The sequence below is a fragment of the Schistocerca americana genome, chromosome 4, assembly GCF_021461395.2.
Source record: "Schistocerca americana isolate TAMUIC-IGC-003095 chromosome 4, iqSchAmer2.1, whole genome shotgun sequence".
NCBI classification, from domain to species: Eukaryota; Metazoa; Arthropoda; class Insecta; order Orthoptera; family Acrididae; genus Schistocerca; species Schistocerca americana.
The window spans coordinates 447811328-447828408 of record NC_060122.1 but is presented as its reverse complement, the minus strand read 5'-3'; positions in this window follow the sequence as shown (position 1 = coordinate 447828408).

The window sequence follows — 17081 nt, the reverse complement described above, 5'->3', positions numbered from 1 at the left end:
ACCGAGCGGTCGGTTCGTACACAATATCACGCACCGACAACACTTCCTCAATTAAGAACGGCTATAGCGGCAGCATGGCTCGTTGTTTCTTCAGCGTACTTCCAGTGACTTGTTGAGTCCATGCCACGTAGAGTTGCTGCGCTACGCTGGGCAAATGAACTTTCGACGCGATATTAGGTGGTACTCCACGACGTTTGTCATCTCAGCGTATACTTTGAGGAATGAGATTGGAAAAGGAAAAGTAAATTAGAAGAAGCGGGAGTATGTAAAATTTAGTCGTCATCACGTGAAGCGAGATTTATGGAACAGATAGCAAGAAGCGCACACGGACACTTTCAGACTGGGCAGCAAATATATATATATATATATATATATATATATATATATATGATGGTCCATTGATCGTGACTGGGCCAAATATCACACGAAATAAGCGTCAAACGAAAAAACTAAAAAGAACGAAACTCGTCTAGCTTGAAGGGGGAAACCAGATAGCGCTATGGTTGGTCCGCTAGATGGCGCTGCCATAGGTCAAACGGATATCAACTGCGTTTTTTAAAATAGAAACCCCCATTTTTATTGCATATTTATGTAGTAAGTAAATAAATATGAATGTTTTAGTTGGACCACTTTTTTCGCTTTGTGATGGATGGCGCTGTAATATTCACAAACGTATAAGTACGTGGTATCACGTAACATTCCGCCAGTGCGGACGGTATTTACTTCGTGATACATTACCCGTGTTAAAAAATGATTCAAATGGCTCTGAGCACTATGCGACTTAACGTCTGAGGTCATCAATCACCTAGAATTTAGAACTAATTAAACCTAACTAACCTAAGGACATCACACACATCCATGCCCGAGGCAGGATTCGAATCTGCGACCGTAGCGGTCGCTCGGTTCCAGACTGTAGCGCCTAGAACCGCACGGCCACTCCGGCCGGCAACCCATGTTAAAATGGACTGTTTACCAATTGCGAAAAAGGTCGATATCGTGTTGATGTATGGCTATTGTGATCAAAATGCCCAACGGGCGTGTGCTATTTATGTTGCTCGGTATCCTGGACGACATCATTCCAGTGTCCGGACCGTTCGCCGGATGGTTACGTTATTTAAGGAAACAGGAAGTGTTCAGCCACATATGAAACGTCAGCCACGACATGCAACAAATTATGATGCCCAAGTAGGTGTTTTAGCTGCTGTTGCGGCTAATCCGCACATCAAAAGCAGACAAATTGCGCCAGAATCGGAAATCTCAAAAACGTCGGTATTGAGAATGTTACATCAACATCGTTTGCACCCGAACCATATTTCTATGCACCAGGAATTGCATGGCGACGACTTTGAACGTCGTGTACAGTTCTGCCACTTGGCACAAGAGAAATTACGGGACGATGACAGATTTTTTGTACGCGTCCTGTTTAGCGACGAAGCGTCATTCACCAACAGTGGTAACGTAAACCGGCATAATATGCACTATTGGGCAATGGAAAATCCACGATGGCTGCGACAAGTGGAACATCAGCGACCTTGGCGGGTTAATGTATGGTGGGGCATTATGGGAGGAAGGATAATTGGCCCCCATTTTATCGATGACAATGTAAATGGTGCAATGAATGCTGATTTCCTACGAAATGTTCTACCAATGTTACTACAAGATGTTTCACTGCATGACAGAATGGCGATGTGTTTCCAACATTATGGATGTCCGGCACATAGCTCGCCTGCGGTTGAAGCGTTATTAAAGAGCATATTTCATGATAGATGGATTGGTCGCCGAAGCATCATACCATGGCCCGCACGTTCACCAGATCTGACGTCCCCGGATTTCTTTCTGTGGGGAAAGTTGAATGATATTTGCTATCGTGATCGACCGACAACGCCTGACAACATGCGGCAGCGCACTGTCAATGCATGTGCGAACATTACGGAAGGCGAACTACTCGCTGTTGAGAGGAATGTCGTTACACGTATTGCCAAGTGCATTGAGGTTGACGGACTTCATTTTGAGCATTTATTGCATTACTGTGGTACTTAGAGGTAATCACGCTTTAACCGCATGCGTTCTCGGACATGATAAGTTCACAAAGGTACATGTCTCACATTGGAACAACCGAAATAAAATGTTGAGACGTACCTACGTTCTGTATTTTAATTTAAAAATATCTACCTGTTACCAACTGTTCGTCTAAAATTGTGAGCCATACGTTTGTGAATATTACTGCGCCATCTATCACAAAGCGAAAAAAGTGGTCCAACTAAAACATTCATATTTCTTTACGTACTACACGAATATGTAATAAAAAATGGGGGTTCCTATTTAAAAAAACGAAGTCGATATCCGTTTGACCTATGGTAGCGCCATCTAGAGGGCCAACCATAGCGCCATCTGGTTTTCCCCTACAACTAGACAAGTTTCGTTCTTTGTAGTGTTTTCGTTTGACTCTTATTTCGTGAGATATTTGGCCCGGTCACGATCAATGGACTACTATATATATATATATATATATATATATATATATGCGTTGAGGAAGATTTAGAGATGGTGCACATAGCAAAGAAAGGAGGGAAGGTTGATTTACGTGAGGAGCATGAAATATTAATTCACTGATGTATATTTGATAATGTGCTTAATTTACGAGCGGAAAGGGCGGTAACTCTTTCATCAACGGATGTTTTTTGATCTTGTTAGTTATAGTATATGCTGTTGCACAGGTAACTATTAGTGTGTTGCTTCTGTATGTGCCCTTTAAAATCGGTGGAATACTATCGAACTCTTGACAGCTTAGTGCAATCATTTGAGGCCGTACACTTGTTTGCAGAGCTAGGCACTGTATGGAAAACACAGCTAGTGTTACCATTACAGGCAAGGAACACACTGTCGAAATCGAGAATCAGGTGATGCCGAATTTTAAGTAAGATGAGGGCTCTATGTCCGAATACCTTTACCTGGTTTTATTTCATGATTATTTTATGATTTTTTAAATGTATGTGTATGAAGGTTGAATGCAGACAGCCAGATGACTGTGGGAGGTGTCGCTCGAGGTGTTTAGCACGTCCCTAAGGTGCTACAAGTCTGAACACTTGTGACGTATAGGGAAAGAAAGTTCCAGATAAGACGATGCAAATTTCAGAGAAACAGTGTCGTGCAACTGGTAACGTCTTTTTAAAGGAAAATTGCTGGGGTGCCCCACGTGGATGTATCAGTCAAGGAAGTCATCAGACTAAAAAAGGAAACTAGTGGTCACTATAATAATTATCTTTATTGTCTTAACGCATCAAACAAAGTGAATCAATAACTCAGTAAAGCAAATAAACGTTTAATAAGTGGATAAAATGGTTCAAATGGCTCTGAGCACTATGGGACTTAGCATCTGAGGTCATCAGTACCCTAGAACTTAGAACTACTTGAACCTAACTACCCTAAGGACATCACACACAGCCATGCCCGAGGCAAGATTCGAACCTGCGACCGTAGCGGTCACGTGGTTCCATACTGAAGCGCCTAGAACCGCTCGGCCACACTGGCCGGCTAAGTAAATTTAAAAGCTTCCTATTCTCGCAGATTGTGTCATGGTTGAGCAATAATGGTATGATAGGGGAGGGACGGATTTCAAACTGCAGCCAGTCAAAAGCATGGCACATAGTCATATGCAGGAAACCGCGCCTTCTACCGAAATAATTACTGTAAGCCAATCATAGACCTTCTTACTCATATTTAAACGTACGTTTCTGCGCTGCACTGCAGTGTCCAACATCCAGTCTCATACTCTGAATCTCCGTGTCTTTCACCTGGTCTTCAGACCTTTTTTGGCCAAAAGGATTCCTTTCGGCATCTCACTCAATGCAGTTTTGTGGGATTCAGTCCACCCTCTCTTGCGCTCATGCTGTGCAGACATGGGAGGCTGTAATTTCCCTGCTCTGTACCTGCGTGGAGATGGCATTCAGCGTCTGACAAGTTTATGACAGTGCGGCCTTCTGAGTTAACTTCCCTGTCATGAGCTCGCTAAAGAAAGCCCCAAAGACAGCAGAAAATATCAGTTCTCCCTCACTGTAATAAAAGGAAAGGAGAGGAAGAGGTAATTAGCGGTGCAGTCATTGGCAGTAGTGAATATTGTCTGCAGTTCCCGTACAGCATTGAAGAACTGACTATTGCGACTATTCGGATCTTCATATTGCATTTTAAAATAGGCTGCGTGATAGTTTGGAGAGAAAGTGTCACGTAACAATGAGATGTTCACTACGGAAACTCGTAGCTGTAGATAACATTCCAATACCACGTAAACACATGAGGTAACAACATAGGAAATAGTAATTAACACCAAACGATAATTTAACTTCACAAAAATTATACTGGAAATGTTGTTTCTAACTTGAAAAAGAAGACTGATCTGACTAAACGTAATGCATTAGCATAGCTTGTAACTACTATATAATGCACGTACTGTATGTTTAAAAATAGACGTGTATTACGGGCCACTGAAGATGATGCATAAATTAAATAAGCACAACACGTGTAGGAAAGAACAAACCATCTTTCATTTAGTTGCAAAGGCGGAATATACCACCGTGAATTTCGAAGCAACTAAGGAACAACGAGAAACGGAAAAAACGTCAACCATTCCTCACATTTGCATTTTGTATAAATAATAATGACAGAAGGCTTTCATAAAGTCGAGAGAAACAAAAGATCATTCATTCAAGTCATAAATGCATTTCTTTTCCGATGGAGTTCCCTGTTAGGGCAACGAACGTAGTCCAGCCATGAGTGACTTCCGTCTGTAACCTACTATTGTCCCAGCCCAGCAGAATATCCATCTATGTCTGCGACAGTTATACGAAGTGCATTCAAGTTCTAAGGTCTCCGATTTTTTTTCTAATTAACTACTCACCCGAAATCTATGAAACTGGCGTTACTTCTCGACGTAATCGCCCTGCAGACGGACACATTTTCCACAACGCTGACCCCATGATCCCATGGCAGCGGCGAAGGCTTCTTTAGGAGTCAGTTTTGACCACTGTAAAATCGCTGAGGCAATAGCAGCACAGCTGGTGAATGTGCGGTCACGGAGAGTGTCTTTCATTGTTGGAAAAAGCCAAAAGTCACTAGGAGCCAGGTCAGGCGAGTAGGGAGCATGAGGAATCACTTCAAAGTTGTTATCACGAAGAAACTATTTCGTAACGTTAGCTCGATGTGCGGGTGCGTTGTCTTGGTGAAACAGCACACGCGCAGCCCTTCCCGGACGTTTTTGTTGCAGTGCAGGAAGGAATTTGTTCTTCAAAACATTTTCGTAGGATGCACCTGTTATCGTAGTGCCCTTTGGAACGCAATGGGTAAGGATTACGCCCTCGCTGTCCCAGAACATGGACACCATCATTTTTTCAGCACTGGCAGTTACCCGAAATTTTTTTGGTGGCGGTGAATCTGTGTGCTTCCATTGAGCTGACTGGCGCTTTGTTTCTGGATTGAAAAATGGTATCCACGTCTCATCCATTGTCACAACCGACGAAAAGAAAGTCCCATTCATGCTGTCATTGCGCGTCAACATTGCTTGGCAACATGCCACAAGGGCAGCCATGTGGTCGTCCATCAGCATTCGTGGCACCCACCTGGATGACACTTTTCGCATTTTCTGGTCGTCATGCAGGATTGTGTGCACAGAACCCACAGAAATGCCAACTCTGGAGGTGATCTGTTCAACAGTCATTCGGCGATCCCCCAGAACAATTCTCTCCACTTTCTCGATCATGTCGTCAGACCAGCTTGTGCGAGCCCAAGGTTGTTTCGGTTTGTTGTCACACAATGTTCTGCCTTCATTAAACTGTCGCACCCACAAACGCACTTTCGACACATCCATAACTCCATCACCACATGTCTCCTTCAACTGTCGATGAATTTCAATTGGTTTCACACCATATAAATTCAGAAAACGAATGATTGCACGCTGTTCAAGTAAGGAAAACGTCGCCATTTTAAGTATTTAAAACAGTTCTCATTCTCGCTGCTGGCGGTAAAATTCCATCTGCCGTACGGTGCTGCCATCTTTGGGACGTATTGACAATGAACGCGACCTCATTTTAAAACAATATGCATATTTCTGTCTCTTTCCAGTTCGGAGAAAAAAAATCGGAGGCCTTAGAACTTGAATGCACCTCGTATATCTTACGGTGACCAGACAACCCGTATTTTACAGAATCGTTCCGTATTTAGCTTAGGTATCCCACTATCCAGACAAAATATATAAGAGACATGCTGTATATTGTCTCGTTTTTCATTAACCTTCATGTGTATTTTGAAACAGCATATTTTTAAGCAGCGTGTAGCATAACGAAATGGATGATGTTTGGTTTCTGGGGCGCTCAACTGCGTGGTCATCAGCGCCCGCACGAAGTCCCAATTTTTACGCAGTCCAGTCTAGCCCCGCTAACGAATGATGATGAGGGAATGATGAGGGCAACACAAACACCCAGTCCTCGGGCAGAGAAAATCCTCACCCTGGCCGGGACCCCGTGATCCAGAGGCAGCAGCGCTAGCCACTAGACCACGAAATCGAGAACTAATGTGGTCATACGCAAAGAATAAAGAAAATATACTCTTTGAGTAAAACAAACTGAACGACGATCGATTTTTGAAGTTCTTTGGGTAATACTATGTAATGCTTTCACATAGTGAAGCAATTTCTCATCTCGGTTTCCTTTGTCCACTGCCAATACCCATGTGTAGAAGTGTGGTTTTGGACCATTAGAGTAATATGTTACGTTACTTGGTGGCACATACTGAAAATTTTTCGCAGAAATTCCAAAAAGAGAGTGTGAATTTACTGATTCTATTCCATATGAGGTCCAGTTTCTGAAACTGCTTTGTGAAACTACTAATTCCATCGACCTTTGAGGTCGACATGATGTTGTGCAACACATCAACGTAAAGAAACACAAGTTAGCTGTTTCAAGCAAAACTTCGTCATAAAGTGTCACGTCTTTTGTTACAAAACATGAGAATAATTCCACTATAAATGATGAAGAACAGCATCTTATTGGTGAGAATGGTTTTCTAGGTTTCCATGCAATGGAACATAACCATTCCTTCAACTCAATGGTCTGCACTGGTGTGATCATTAGGAAGCTGTTTGAGAAGATATTGACCTGTTCCAGAACACAGTGTGAATCTATAATAGTAGATGTGTTGGGCCAAACGCTTGCCGGGGGGGGGGGGGGGGGGGGGATGACATTTCAGTTCTGCTGGTGCAGAAGAAAGAGTAGTCTCTATCACAGATGCTTTATGAACTGATGAAACGAATAGGTTTAGTGTGGAAACTGTTAAGGAAAAAATTATATCTAAGATTCATTTTCAGGGTACTTCATCATGTGATGATTTTTATAAAATTCGATTTGAAAATATCAGACACCTGAATGAGATGCATTCTTCAGAAAGACATTGAAAAAGACTTTCAGAAGCTACTCACGGCAAAACTCCCTGGCCAAATGAGTGAGAAAAACCAATGTAAGTAACAGTCATTGTCTACTCCAACTAAAGAACATGTTATATTAAAGCGATATATCGGGGTGGCCGAGCGGTTCTAGGCACTTCAAAGTGGTTCAAATAGCTCTGAGCACTATGGGACTTAACATCTGAGGTATCCAGACTGAAGCGCTTAGAACCGCTCGGCCACTCCGGACGGCTAGGCACTTCCGCCCGGAACCGAGTTGCTGCTACGGTCGCAGGTTCGAATCCTGCCTCGGGCATGGGTGTGTGTGATATCCTTAGGTTAGTTAGGCTTAAGTAGTTCTAAGATCTAGGGGACTGATGACCACAGATGTTAAGTCCCATAGTGATCAGAGCCATTTTTTTTAAATACTGTATAGTTTATTAATAACGATGGTTTCCAAAAAATGTCAGTTCATTTCAGCTTCTAATTTGAATCCCGTATATTGCTTTTGGAAATCTGGTCACCATAATTCATCTCATTTGACTCAAAAAATTTCCAGAAATGGATTAATTTTTATGAGGAATCAGTATAAGTCAAAGGGTTGGAAGTTCCAACAGTTCGTGATTAAAATCCGTCAGTTTTCCCACAGCATATCATGTACTGACGTAACACTACGGCAATGGAATTTCTTCGACAGGTCAGAAATGCTCTCCTTGCTCCACCCGTAACGACAACGACGTCGACTGTTCGTTGAACATTTACCCGTGCTTCCTCTTAACCATCCCAGGAGATGGAACACGTCGACAACAGCCGCTACAAACGTTTCTAATGCTAACAGCTACAGTTCGTCTTTAACGACCCCTAAATCCCGCGGGAGGATGGTAAGCACGATTGTGCGACGCCGTAAGTATCGCATCATCTCGCGTCCAGCGGCTCCTGGTACGGCCGCCCTCGTAAATCGGCCGTGTATCGCCTAATGTGACGGCCGGCCGCCACGGCTCGTAAAGCGCCACCAGCGCCAGCTAATTAGCCTTTTTAGGCGGCGCTGTGCGCATGCGCGGTGACTCGCTGCCGTCGCCGTAAATCAGCGCCGGCCGCGCGCTCGGCAGCCTTGTTTGCGCTCGCTGCTATCTGCTCCTCTGCGGAGGCAGGCTACCGGACTACCCGCGCCCAACAGGCCGCATCTGCCCTTCAGTCAGATAAGAAAAGTCAGGTTGAAATACGTCCCGGCGGCCATAATCGGGCTCCAGCGCACGGTAATAAAATATACAAGTCTACTTCACTGTCACAAAACGCTTGTCCCTTCATCATCTGCCCTATTTGAGATTCAGTATTTACGGAACATATTATAGGTTTGAAGCTGACCGCTGAACGATTCTACTCCCGCCAACACACATTTGGCGTAAGGACTACGAAGATGACGCAGGTGACGCCTGTATATAAGAAATGTAGAAGGACGGATCCTCAAAATTACAGACCAATATCCTTAACATCGGGTTGTTGCACTATTCTCGAACATATTCTCAGTTCGAATATAATGAATTTCCTTTAGACAGAGAAGTTGCTGTCCATGCATCAGCACGGCTTTAGAAAGCATCGCTCCTGCGAAACGCAACTCGCACTTTTTCACATGATATCTTGCGAACCATGGATGAGGGGTATCAGACGGATGCCATATTCCTTGGACAGCGTTTGACTCGGTGCCCCACTGCAGACTCCTAACTAAGATACGGGCATATGGGATTGGTTCCCAAATATGTCAGTGGCTCCATGACTTCTTAAGTAATAGAACCCAGTACGTTGCCCTCGATGGTGAGTGTTCGTAGGAGGTGAGGGTATCGTCTGGAGTGCCCCAGGGAAGTGTGGTAGGTCCGCTGTTGTTTTCTATCTACATAAATGATCTTTTGGACATTGTGGATAGCAATGTGCGGCTGTTTGCTGATGATGCTGTGGTGTACGGCAAGGTGTCGTCGTTGAGCGACTGCAGGAGGATACAAGATGACTTGGACAGAATTTGTGATTGGTGTTAAGAATGGCAGCTATCTCTAAATATAGATAAATGTAAATTAATGCAGATGAATAGGAAAAAGAATCCTGTAATGTTTGAATACTCCATTAGTAGTGTAGCGCTTGACACAGTCACGTCGATTAAATATTTGGGCGTAACACTGCAGAGCGATATGAAGTGGGACAAGCATGTAATGGCAGTTTTGGTGAAGGCGGATAGTCGTCTTCGGTTCATTGGTAGAATTTTGGGAAGATGTGGTCCATCTGTGAAGGAGACCGACTATAAAACACTAATACGACCTATTCTTGAGTACTGCTCGAGCGTTTTGGATCCCTATCAGGTCGGATTGAGGGAGGACATAGAAGCAATTCAGAGGCGGGCTGCTAGATTTATTACTGGTAGGTTTGATCATCACGCGAGTGTTACGGAAATGCTTCAGGAACTCGGGTGGGAGTCTCTAGACGAAAGGAGGCGTTCTTTTCGTGAATCGCTACTGAGGAAATTCAGAGAACCAGCATTTGAGGCTGACTGCAGTACAATTTGACTGCCGCCAACTTATATTTCGCGGAAAGACCACAAAGATAAGATAAGAGAGATTAGGGCTCGTACAGAGGTATATAGGCAGTCATTTTTCCCTCGTTCTGTTTGGGAGTGGAACAGGGAGAGAAGATGCTAGTTGTGGTACCAGATACCATCCGCCACGCACCGTATGGTGGATTACGGAGTATATATGTAGATATAGATGTAGATTTGCCTTCGTAATGACGTAGATGTAGATACCTGAAATTTGGGCTCATATGGAGGAGTACAGATAGCAGCCTTTCCCTCGACGTATTTTCCAGGAGGAACAGGAAAGAAAATCACTAATAATGGTACACAGTACTCTTCGTCACGCACCGTATGGTGTCTTCCGGAGCATGTATGTAGATGAACATGTAGCTAGGTTCACTCATTATGATGATTCTGGAGAAGAAAATCTCCTGTATAAAAGAAAGAACTTTTTAAAAAAGGAAAACGTCAAACGTTTTGTGAAATGATTTGACTGAAAGAGGAAATGAAATATACTAGGGAAACAATTGACACGCCTTTAAATGATGCTCTAAATCGAATAGCAAATTTCCTCTAGTGCTCTTTATAATTCTCTTATTCTGACTTAAATACTGAACTTCAATTTTTCAGTCAGCATCTCATCTGCTGTGCACGATTTCGAGCGACACTCAAAGGTGCACCAAATGTTTCTCTAATTTATTTTATTTCTTTCTTTTAGACAAGTCGTTTCGCAAAACATTTGACCATTTCTTTTTTAATTTTTTTTTCAAGTTTTGTTCAGAAAGCATGAAACGTACCTGACATACAGGGCGATTCAGGAAGATATGCAAATATTTTAATATATTATTCTACAGGTAAAACTGAAGAAAAAATTCGTAAAAACATAGGTCCGCAAATGTTTAGTTACGGAGATATGGCTAATAAAACATTTTTGCCTGAAATTTAGCAACTTTGCTAATATGAAGCCATCGCAAAACTGTACGAGGTTAAAGTGAAGCAAGATTTCCATTTATTTTGTTGTTACTGATCTGGTGAATCTAATAAAACAGGCCCCAGACGTGTATCTGCACTAATTTTCCAGAACAATTAGAAAAGCAAAGACGTAACTTCGTAAAAATTTTAATTTGTTAACTACTTGGCCCAATTTGTTTTTTTTTTAATTTTTTTTAATTTCCAGACTATTGCACAAAGTTTTCAGCAGAAGTTGTAGAGAATTTAATTTTCGAAAAATGATGGTAATAACGTTAACTGAAACTGTATGAATGTGCCAGATAATCTGCTTTTATTAATACCATGGCACACGTGAATTCATGTTAAACCGGAAAAAACAAAGCTCAGTGTTAAGGAAGTTGTACAGACATACAGTTTCACAATACATTCACAATAAACGTTCAAAAATGTCTCCACCGAGATCAATGCATTTAGCTGCACATGTATGAACAGATTTTGTTGCTCGTTTCAGTTTCACAGGGTTGTTCTTAATTTTCTTAATAATCTTCCCTTCTCTGGATGTTCTCGGAAACTACTGAGTCTGGGACATGTTTTATTAGATTCACCAGACCAATAACATCAAAATAAATGGAAATCGTGCTTTACTTTAACCTCATACAGTTCTACAATTGCTTCATATTTCAGGCAAAAATCTTTTATTAGCCGTAACTCCGCAACTAAGCATTGGGGACCTATGTTTATATGAACTTTTTTCTTTAGTTTTACTTATAGAATAACACATTATAGTATTTACATATAATTTTGGATCACCCTGTATTTAAATATCATTCGGTATCCTATTATTAGTGTACACAGATCAAGATAAATCAGAAAAGTTGCTGTAATTTGATATTTAATTTGTTGTGTATGACTTCATACACAATGGTAAGGAGAAGTGGGCTTCAGAGTGGTGTGGCAACAGTCATCATAGTAAAGCTGGAGAGGAGCAGAAATGATTAGCTAACAAGGTCACACAGTAAAGAAAAGATTTACTTCACTCGTATTCCTCCAAGCAAACGAAGACTGATTACAAACAGTGCAGCAAGAATGAGTGCAGCTGATACAACAGCAAGTAGGATGAGGCTCAATGTACCATGCACGAACGATGGAGTCATAGAGATGAGGCTCGAAGTGCAAGACGGGCGAGTTACTGCCACCTGCCGTCCTGTATTGCTGTGGCAGATAGCGCTCGCAGTCCAGAGCAACTGGAGATGTGGCTCAACAGGCGCGCACAGTTGAGTCCACCAGATCCCGTGCGACCGCTGTCGGCATCAGAAGGAAACTTGCAGTGCAACTGCTATGAAACTTTGGATATTTGTGGGAGCGGCTCGGACCGTGACAAGGCGCCCCTGATGGCTAGGCTAACCCGCGCGGAAACTGCAGTGACACCTGTGGGGTAGTTCTGATATGTGATACCATTTATTGTATTTTTTCAACATGAAAGAAAGAATTCCATAATTAGTACATCAACATAACTTTTATTATGACGCAAAGGAAATACAGACATTGACTGTCAGTGGGCATTGATTGAAATCAATGGGGAAAGCTGGAAATTTGTGCTGGACTGGGATTTGAACCCAGGTGTCCTGCTGACTAAGCAGTTGCTCTGACCACTGAGCCATCCGGATACACTGGTCATTGCACCAGCGTGGTCTACCCTAGCATGCCTCCCATCAGATCTAAATTCTCAACTTATCACCCACTACTATTGTAGTGCCCCTTTTTATTCATTTATTTATTTATTTATTTTGAAGACTAGGTCTCACATGGGCCAATTTGATACCCTATTCGTCCACCTCTATTCCCTTGTTTGGCTACGAAAATTCAGTAGAAATCCGTTGTGTAATTTATAGTAAATGTTTTCTCATTTCGCTCAAAAATGCAACCAAAATTCAACATGGATGCTGCAAACAGAGACCTTGTGAAACTCATCTCGCTCTGTTCATTCATGAGATCCAGAACATCAAAGGCAAAGATGTCCACGATGGTGCTGTATTCCTCCACTTCCAGTAAGCATTCGCTTGAAATTCTGCATTGTCGTTTAGTGTGCAAAATAGGATGGTTGGTTGGTTGGTTTTTGGGGGAGGAGACCAGACAGCGAGGTCATCGGTCTCATCGGATTAGGGGCGGATGGGGAAGGAAGTCGGCCGTGCCCTTTGAAAGGAACCATCCCGGCATTTGCCTGGAGCGATTTAGGGAAATCACGGAAAACCTAAATCAGGATGACCGGACGCGGGATTGAACCGTCGTCCTCCCGAATTCGAGTCCAGTGTGCTAACCACTGCGCCACCTCGCTCGGTGCAAAATAGGAACTCACTGAGTACTTGACCATTTGTGAGATCGGATTCAGGTAGATGTTTATCGGAACATGCACTATGTGATCAAAGTATTCGGGCACCTGGCTGAAAATGACTTACAAGTTCGTGGCGCCCTCCATAGGTAAAGCTGGAATTCAATATGGTGTTGGACCACCCTTAGCCTTGATGACAGCTTTCACTCTCGCAGGCATATATTCAGTCAGGTGATGGAAGGTCTCTTGGGGAATGGCAACCCATTCTTCACGTAGTGCTGCACTGAGGATGGGTATCGATGTCGGTCGGTGAGGCCTGGCCCGAAGTCGGCGTTCCAAAACATCCCAAAGGTGTTCTATGGGATTCAGGTCAAGAGTCTGTGCAGGCCAGTCCATTACAGGGATGCTATTGTCGTATAACCACTCCGCCACAGGCCGTGCATTATGAACAGGTGCTCGATCGTGTTGAACGATGCAGTCGCCATCCCCGAATTGCCCTTCAACAATGGGAAGCAAGAAGATGTTTAAAACACCAATGTAGGCCTGTGTTGTGATAGTGCCACGCAAAACAACTAGGGGAGCAAGTCCCCTCGATGAAAACCACGACCACACCATAACAGAACCGACGCCGAATTTTACTGTTGGCACTACACACGCTGGCAGATGACGTTCAACGGGCATTCGCCATATCCACTCCCTACCATCGGATCGCCACATTGTGTACAGTGATTCGCCACTCCATACAACGTGTTTCCACTGTTCAATAGTCCAATGTTTACGCTCCTTACACTAAGCGAGGCGTCGTTTGGTATTTTCTGGAGTGATCTGTGGCTTATGAGCAGCCGTTCGACCATGAAATCCAAGTTTTCTCACCTCGCGCCTAATTGTCATAGTACTCGTAGTGGATCCTTTGTGATGGTCTGGATAGATGTCTGCCTATTATACTTTACGAACTTCTTCAACTGGCGGCAGTCTCTGTCAGTCGACAGACGAGGGCGGCCTGTACGCTTCTGTGCTGTACGTGTCCCTTCACATTTCCACTTCACTATCACATCGGAAACAGTGGAGCTAAGGATGTTTCGGAGCGTGGAAATCTCGCTTTGGGACGTATGACCCAGGTGACACCCAATCAGCTGACCACGTTTGAAGTCTGTGGATTGCACGGAGCGCATCATTCTGCTCTCTCACGATGCCTAATGACTACTGAGGTCGGTGATTGGAGTACCTGCCGGTAGGTGGCAGCACAATGTACCTAATATGAAAAACGTATATTTTTGAAAGGGTCCCGATACTTTTGATCACATTGTGTAGTTGACAGATGTAATGATGTAATGGTAAATTCGATGGCACCACAAGGGAATGTTATAGGCCATAACTGTTTAAAATTTATATTAATTTTATAATACACAACTTTGGGGATTTAGTGAGGCTGTTGAAGGACTATCCTGTCAGCTGTCATAAAGACTGCAACGGCAAAGGACTGCAAGGAAATACAGGAATACCTACGGAAAATCTTCAATGAGTGCAATGACTGGCAGTTGGAGCTCAACGTAAATAAATGCAATGAATTACAATTAATGGAATCTAACCCTGTAGAGCAAAATAAAGCGGAATGACTACATAAAAAAAGAAAAAAATATATTGCGGAAAGCGGACGCCTGGCTCAGAGCAACTAAGAGAATCTTAAGGAAATGTAATTCATTCAAGAAGACATGACTTACAGAACATCTGTTCGTCCGCTCTGGACTGCTGTTCAGAAATCTGGGACCCTTACTAAGTAGAATTAATAGGAGAGATAGAGAAGGTCCAACGAAGAGCGGCAATTTTTGTCACGGGATCATTTTGTCGGCACGAGAGAAATACGGAGATGCTCAATAAATTCCAGTGGCAGGCACACTGTTAAAATTCACAGAGAGTACGTTCCAGGAGCAGTCGAACCATGTACCACTTCCTTCTGCATGCCATGGGTCAGACGAGATCAAGACGAGAAAATCAGAGGAAGTAGAACTCATACGGAAGTTTATCGCAGCCATTCATTATGGTCGGATATCGTTCGTGAACGGAATAGGGAATCGGGGGAAAGACGCTGATACCAGAAATGCCTTCCGACACATACCTTATAGTGGCTTCCGGAGTACAGATGCAGATATGGACGTAGTCAGCATGCATACCACTGAAAAGTCTAAGAAACTGTGTGTGCAAATTTACTGTATTATTCTCAGTTTCTTATTTCGAGAGTCACATATGTGGCATCCATAAATTAAGAACAGCCACAAAACCTATGGAAAAAGTAGAACAAATAGTAATTCTTTCAGTCAGACGAGGCTACGTGTAGATTTATCGATTATGGAGATTCCAAGTAGTTAACCGTAATCGAAACTTTACCAGTCTATTAATACGCAGTCCGCAGCTCGTGGTCGTGCGGTAGCGTTCTCGCTTCCCACGCCCGGGTTCCCGGGTTCGATTCCCGGCGGGGTTAGGGATTTTCTCTGCCTCGTGATGAGTGGGTGTTGTGTGATGTCCTTAGGTTAGTTAGGTTTAAGTAGTTCTAAGTTCTGGGGGACTGATGACCATAGCTGTTGAGTCCCATAGTGCTCAGAGCCATTTGAACCATTAATACGCATTTTATTTTGAAGCGTGAAAATATGGAAATTTATGTTAAGCAGTTGAATGACACTCAGAGATGGACAGAAAATGATGCTCTGCAAATCAATGTAACAGAACAGTAGGAGCACTTTAGGTCTACATCTAAGCTTTTGATGTGTTTTGTTGGAATATACACTGATGAGCCAAAACATCATGATCAGCATTTTAATAGCTTGTTTATACGTCTTTGAAACCAAATATATGACTAATTCTGCGTATCAGGCATCCGACTGTTTGTTGGGAGGTTTGCGGACTTATTTGACATTAGATGGCTACGGGCAGGTGATGGCTCAAATGGCTCTGAGCACTATGGGACTCAACTGCTGAGGTCATTAGTCCCCTAGAACTTAGAACTAGTTAAACCTAACTAACCTAAGGACATCACAAACATCCATGCCGAAGGCAGGATTCGAACCTGCGACCGTAGCGGTCTTGCGGTTCCAGACTGCAGCGCCTTTAACCGCACGGCCACTTCGGCCGGCGGGCAGGTGATGTAATTCGCGTAAATAAGGGGCGCTGATCTGCATACGGGGTGACGGCGCCCGATAGCGACCCAGATGGGTTCCATAGCATTTATATCGGAAAAATTGGTCGCCAAGACACCAATATAAGTTCACGACAATGCTTCTCAAACCACTGCAGCACGGTTCTTTCCCCGAGACACGGACAATTACACTGCTGAAACATGACATCGGTGTCGAGGAAGACATCAAGCATGAAAGGTTGCAGGTGGTTCGCAGCTGTCAGCGTCTCTTCTATTACTATCACAGGTCACATGCAAGTGCGGGAGAACGCCTCCACGGTATAGTAGTGCTCCCACTCGTCTGCGTCCGTGGCGCGCTGCACGTTTGGAGCCGCCTTTCACCTCGATGACGGTATTTGTGGAGACGACCAGCGACCTATTGTAGTAAAAATGTGATCCACCGGAAAATCTGACACACATCTATTGATCGACGGTCAAATTTAGACGGTCCCGTGCCCACTGCAATAGAAATTGACGATGTCGTTGAGTCAACATGTAGGTATGGTCTGCTGCGGAGCTCTGTACTTACAGCGTACGATGAACGATGTGCTGCGAACCACTTGTGCGTGCACCAGCGTTGTGCTATTTCGGCAGAGATGCCACATATCAACATCTATGCTATTTTACACAGCAGATAAGCCTCCGA